Here is a 6,876-nt window from a genome sequence, read left to right on the forward strand (position 1 = left end):
ATTTTAATTTTTATTGAAATTTTGGATTTTAAAATTGGGGACGTAAAACGAAATGAAAAAAAAAAAAATTAGAGCCCCAACTAAAGCCCCTTAAAGCCCCTAAAGAAGCTATACCATTGAAGATGTTCTTAAGGATCGCAATATCATATTCAAATTTTTGAAACCTCCTATCACAAACGTACAACTCCACTAATGGATCAACCAAAAAGGGACAATTGTTGTATCAACATTGTAACCAAATGTGAGGGACTAAACGTTGGCCCCTCACTCTCGCATATCTATAATCTATTAAAAATGTAATTTTTAATTTGAAATCAATTTTAAAAAAGTGACAATTTTGTGATTATAATAAAATTAAATGTTTGTTTGTAAATTATATTTTTCTATTTCCTTTTTCTTTATCATCTTATTTTTCTATTTTATTTCTTTTTACTATTTATTTTTTTCTTATTTTTAAAACTTTTTTATAACATCAGTTCTTATTGTGAATTCTTTTTATTTTACATTTTTATATTCAATTCAAATACATTCAGTTAAAAAGTTATATTTATAAATATGATAATAAATAAAAATATTTCCTGTTGATCTAATATATTTAAAAGTTTTTTTACTTGGGATAGGAGACAATCTTTATTTTTCACACATAGAAAGTTCACCATTTTTGGTGTTCTCAAATGACCAGAAATTGATCAAATCAAACCCTGGTGCTGTGGTGCATTGGCTAGGGATGGATTCTAATTAATCGTTTAATCTTTCTAGATGAATGAATAGAATATGGGATTTAATTTGCAATTAACCCTTACATATATATATTTTTGGGTAATTTGCCTCAAAATATACCAACTTTGACTCAATTCTTATTTTGCTTCTAACCTTTCAATCTTTGCCAAGAAATATATCACCTTTCAAATTGTAGCCAATTTTACATTCCCAATTTCAAATTATTAGAAATTTACCCCTCAAGAATAAAATATGCAGAATAACCCCAATAATTACAAAACCAAGACAAAACACCCTAATTATGAATTCTAAAACAGTTTAACAATTAATCAGGCCCAACATGCTTCCGTACGACTTCGAAATAATTCAAATCATAAATCAACAGTATACCTTTTGTCGACTGGTCACCTTCCGGAGCTTTTATCGCGTTTTACGGACTTCTTGCCTCCTCGGCTTTCGTCCAACCACACACTCGCAAGTGATGGTTGCAACCTTCTCCCTTCACTGTGTTCCGGCTTTCGCCGAATGGTCACCTTCAGGAATCAGTTTCCCTCCTTCACTGTGTCTCGACTCCAAATATTTTTGTTGAAAAATGAAAAGAAAATATTTCTACTAAACCGGAATAGTTGGACAAAAACAAAGCGTTTATAGAGGAATTATATAAAATTTAATTTATTTCATAAAATATTCCCCCAAGGGAGGAGACTAACTTGTTTTAGCTACACATAGTAGCTAACACTTGTGTACATAAAAATAAAAAACTAAAACTTAAAAACTGAAAAAACTTTGAAAAATAGAAAAATTAAAATTACAAAGATAGTTTCTGAAGAGAGAGTGTGTAGTGTGAGAAAGTTGTGGAAATTTTCTGATGATCTCTTCTCTTCAGCCCTTGCGTTTTTATAGAGGTTTGATCCCCTCTATAATTGCTTGGTTGTTGGCCTCGGATTTCATCCTTGTGGCCAGCTTGCTTGAATATGACATCCACCTTCTTTTGTCAGCCTTGATTGCCGACACTTGTTAGTGGCATCACATGGTGCTGGACCCTTGCTTTATCGTCTTGTGATAATGCTGGTAGGGGCCGGCTGCTTTTCTTTCCACCCACTTTTGTCCTGGAACGTTTGGTGAGTGGTCCTCTTGTTCATCCACCCACTTTTGTCGTTTCTTTTGTGGGTGCGATCCTTGCTGTGAATTACATGATTCACTTAGCTCTGTCGGCCACCTTCCTTTTTTGGTGCCCGGGGTGTCCTTCCCTTTGGAGTCTGATGTTTGTCATATTCATCAGACCGGAACCTCCTTTTATCCGGCTTCGGAAAGAATCCTTTGCCGAATTCTGGCTCCTTCTGCGATGAGCATTGATCGCAGATTTTATCGATCCAATGGCCTACATGGGCCATATTGCAAAACTTGCGACGAGTCTCCTGGCTCCCCGCAATCCTGTTTTTCCAAATCATTTGCCGTTTCTTCTCGAAGGATTCCTCGGCAAAAGGCGTTGTTGTTCCTGTCATGGTATTAACTAGGAACGTTCCCAGATCCGAGCTTTGATAGAACTTGAATCTGGACTTCATCTTGTCCATCTCTGTAAGACAGACCCATAGACCCCATGCTCGTCTAGTGGAGATTTGATCCTCCGTGAATGTTGAGACGATCGCGGCCTGGAATTCGGGAACTTTGATCCTGTTAAGGGCTCCCGTATCAGGTCTCCGAAGCTTAATGAAATGGAAAGCTTCTCGGATTCCTTTTCCGACTGGCTCTGGTGCTGCACTAAAACAGTACAATTCCAGAACATCTCCCCTTTTGAGGGACTCGTTGTTCTCCCATGTGTCGAACACCGTTTTCTGGATCCATTTTGGTAGACCCTTGATTTCGGTGAAGGCTGGGGCGGTGGTATAAACTGAGGCCAAAGCCCCAAACTCATACCATTCCTTTACATCGTTTGGATTGGCTCCTGGAGTCGTCCAAACCCTTGGATATTTTCCGGCCACATCAACCCGGCAATTTCCCGGATTAATGCCCTTCCTCGTAAGAAGTTTCTCCCACCTGTCCTGGTACATCTGCCAAGAAGGAGAAATTTCAATAAAGTCAGTATCAACCTTAACTTGGCCTGTCATAGGCCTAAGATTGATCTCTCCCTCTTTTACCCCAGAGGTGGAGGGTTGACATGTTGATTCAGGGTGTGACCCCTTAACAACATCTTTTCCTCGAGTGTCCGGCTGTGAAGCCATTCTCTCAGGACTTGTGCTAGGGGTACTTGAATCCCCTGCTACAGGTAATCCGCCCTGTACGGAAAGCATTGCTTTAGCCCGATTTTCACGGACAGCGCGCAAGAGCGGCTTGTTGGTTGCTTCCTGAAGATTGAACATCTTCATGAAACAGACATCGATTTGGCTAGATACTTTGGCTTCATCAGCCGCCTGTATCTTTCCTGCTTGTTTGGTATGTAGCACACACTTGTGCCACTCTTGTTGTAGCAGCTCTAGACTTTCAAAGAGCTGCCCCTGTATTGCCTCGATGGCCTCCACTTCAGGGAGCTCCATCCCTTGTAAGGAAATCTGCAAGAACATTTTGATCAGATTTCAAAACGACAATATCATAATCATAATATTGGCATTCTGCTTGCCATCTAATTAATCTAGCCTTTTCAGGTTTAGATTCAATCTTTTTCGTTAAGAAAGCTTTAACGTTAGTGTTATCTACTTTCAAAACAAATTTTTTAGCGAGTAAGAATAGCGGCCATTTCTTGAACGCCTTCCTGACTGCAAAAAACTCTTTCTCGTTTATGTGCCATCGCACAGCCTCGTTGTTGGAGAAAAGACCACTACAGTATCTGCAAGGTTCTTCTCCATAAGGGGTGATCTTTGTGAGCACTGCTGCCCACCATGAATCACTCGCGTCGGTGTAGAGGACCAAGTCATCCTCGTCTTGTGGTATCGATAGTTTCGGGAGATTTTTACAAATCTCTTTCAACTTCTTCATACCCTCTCGATGTTCCTCCTTCCATATGAATGGAACATCTTTCTTCAGGAGTGGACTGAAGATCTTTCTGTGTTCTGCAAGGTTTTTGATAAACATCCCTGCAAAATTGACAACTCCGAGAAAACTTTGGAGCTGCTTCTTCTCTTTGAGATCCTCTGGAAAATTCTGGACCTTCTCCACAATATGATCTTGTAGAATGATTCCAGATTCATCGATCTCGATTCCCAGAAACTCCATCTTCTGGGTGGCTATGACTGCCTTCTTTTCAGACAGTACAAGTCCTTCTTGTTGACAAACATCCGCAAAGATCTCCAGATGCCTGACATGTTCATGAATGTTTTTTGATGCAATAAGAATGTCATCAATATAAACAAACATAAACGAGGAATAATCTTTGAAAAGATTATCCATCTTTCTTTGAAATATCTGAGGCGCGTTGGCTAGCCCCATTGGCATGACATTCCAGACGTAATGTCCTTGAGGAGTTGAGAAGGCTGTGAACTTCTTACTCCCTTCCTCCATGCGAATCTGGTAGAAACCTGATTTGCAATCGAACTTTGAGAATACCCTTGCACTTCTGATGCAGTTGATAAGGTGTTCTCTGCTTGGGATGAAATATCCATCGAACTCAAGAATGTCATTAATCCCTTTATAATTAATGACCAATCTTGGCTTTCCTCGCTTGATCTCCCCATGATTTCTCACCAGAAATCCAGGACTGCTATAGGGTGATCTTCCTTCTTCAATCAGCTTTAAATCAAGGTGTTCCTTGATTATACTCATCATATCCTGTTGATCTTGAGGGTTCATCAGGATAGGTTTGTACCTTACGAACTCATGCTCCTTTCCAGTTTTAACTTTCAAGGTTGCTCTGAGCTGGTTCTTATCCCACCATGCCAAAGGATTCTCATGGTAACACTTCTGAATCCTCCTTTTGACATCAGCCATGGACACCTGTTCTTCTTCCTTGATATCTATGTGTGATATCAGGGATACTTTGAGTATTTGAGTTTCTTCCTCAGAGAGATTTGGGAATCCCTCAGTTCTGCATTTGAGCAAAACTTCTCCGAATCTCCTTTGATCCTTCATCTGGGGTCGCCGGAGTCTGCCATCATCACCACGCTTGCTGCGGAATTTGATTGGCATTGAACGATGAAAAGCTTCATTGAGCCTTTGCACAATGATTTTGTGGTCACAATTGGTTGTGAACACTAGCCTCCTGGCTTCATTATCCTGTATGTATCTCTTGAAGCTTTGCAGAAAATTATTTCCGAATAATATATCTGCTCCGGTATCATGGAAATATATCGGTGGAGTCTTGACTTTGTACCAAGGTGTCTGTCCTGCATCGCCGATCAGTATTTCCGTCTGTTTTACTCCCTTTGATAGGAGCAAAATCTTTTTGGAGAAATCCCTTCCTGCAATTCGAGGTAGATCTTCTTCCACTTCTGCTGGAAAGACTCCTCGTTTTGCTGTACAGATTCCTGCTCCTGAATCCACATAAGCAGCAAAATATTCTGCTTTGTATTTCTCATATACCATCCCTACAGAGATGTATATCGAGAATGGGCTGGTCATTGGATCATTACTCTTTGGCGTCCAATGGTGATCTCCATTCCTCCTTATTTCCATGACCATGGTTTATATTTGTCAAGGAAATCTCGTCCTAAAAACAGGACGTCTGCTTCTTGTCCGGCCTGGCCTTCGGCTTGGATTTCAAAACCTCCAACCTCCAGAGTTCCGATGTATCGGTTGTCACCTGGATTTGCCAAATAATACAACGAACTGCAAGGAAACTTGTTTTCCCTACTTGTTGTATCGAATCTTGTGGAAACTAGCCTCCATCCTTCGGGACATTTGAGCTTGATTCTTATGTCCGGGACTGGTGTTTCCTGAATCGCCCTTCTCTCATATGAATGAGAGAAACTCCTTGTAATAGGCCCTGAAGTTAGCCTATTTCCTTGGAATGATAGCCTTGGTGCTCCTAGTCTAAGACTTTGGGTATGGCTAAGCACCGTTTTGTCTCCAATATCGATGTCGATTTCTCCGATCTGAGGAATCTCCACTCGGTTTGGTTTGACTGCCTTGGCTACCTCCTTGAATATTTCTGGAATTTCAATGAACTCTTTTCCCAGAAATAATTCTGTGTGATGGGAATTTGATAAGGCATACGAGACTTGATAAGTCAGTGAGTATGGCCTATTCCCTTCTGTCATAAGCTCCTTCTTTTTGTAGTCCTGATAGAGGGTCAGGGCTCGGCTGAAGGATGAATCCTGTAGATTATAAGCGATCTGTGGATAGAACTCGGTTATAATCCTCTTGGCATAGAGATTGCCCGAAAAGGCTCCCAGAACTGATGCTCTAGTATCCTTGATTCTTTTGTCGCAAAGTGCGACATCAATTGGTTGGTCTGTCCCTGGGGAGAGGGATGATTTAATTACCAACTGAATTGCTCCAATATGAATCCATTTCATCGTGCTTGCGACTTCTGGCTTCATTTTCTTAAGATCCTGCCTAATATCTTCAGCAGGAACCAGCTGGATCTCCACCTGATTACTTGTAATCTCCATTGGAAGCGCCATTTCTCGGTTTGTGACACCAAAATAGACATGATGCTTCCTCTTGGATGGAATCAAGCTATTAAAAACTCGATTCAATCTCCCATTGGAAAACCCTTGGTATGTTTGTACCTCTCCAGTTTCCCTATTGAGTTTCTTCACGAGCTTTTTCACCACTTCTTCCTGTGGAATCAGAAAATGGCTAGTAAATCCATTCTGATCCTCCTTCTGGGTGTGGTGAACCTCTTGCTCCTCTTTAGTCTGACTCGTCTCCGGTTGATCCATCGGTCATCTCCGAATCCTCAGAACTAAAGACTTCTTCTTGCTCATATATACTCTCATCAGAGGATATATCTTCGAATTGATACACGGGTATCAATTTCTGGTGGTAGATAGCGTCTTCGATATCCGGTGTGGATTCGAATCTCCTTATCTGCCTTTTGTCGTTGTCTGGGCAATTGGTTGAAATATGCCCCTTTGCACCGCACGACCAGCAGTTGCAATCCTTGAAACTTTCATTTGCTTTGGCCTGAGTGCGCCTGAAAGTTTTTCTCGCCGGGATTCTCTTTTGATTTGAGAATCGGTTTCTGGATGGTCCGCTCCGTTGGCCTGATTTGTAGGAGCG

This window comes from Salvia miltiorrhiza, chromosome 1, assembly GCF_028751815.1.
Source record: "Salvia miltiorrhiza cultivar Shanhuang (shh) chromosome 1, IMPLAD_Smil_shh, whole genome shotgun sequence".
NCBI lineage: Eukaryota > Viridiplantae > Streptophyta > Magnoliopsida > Lamiales > Lamiaceae > Salvia > Salvia miltiorrhiza.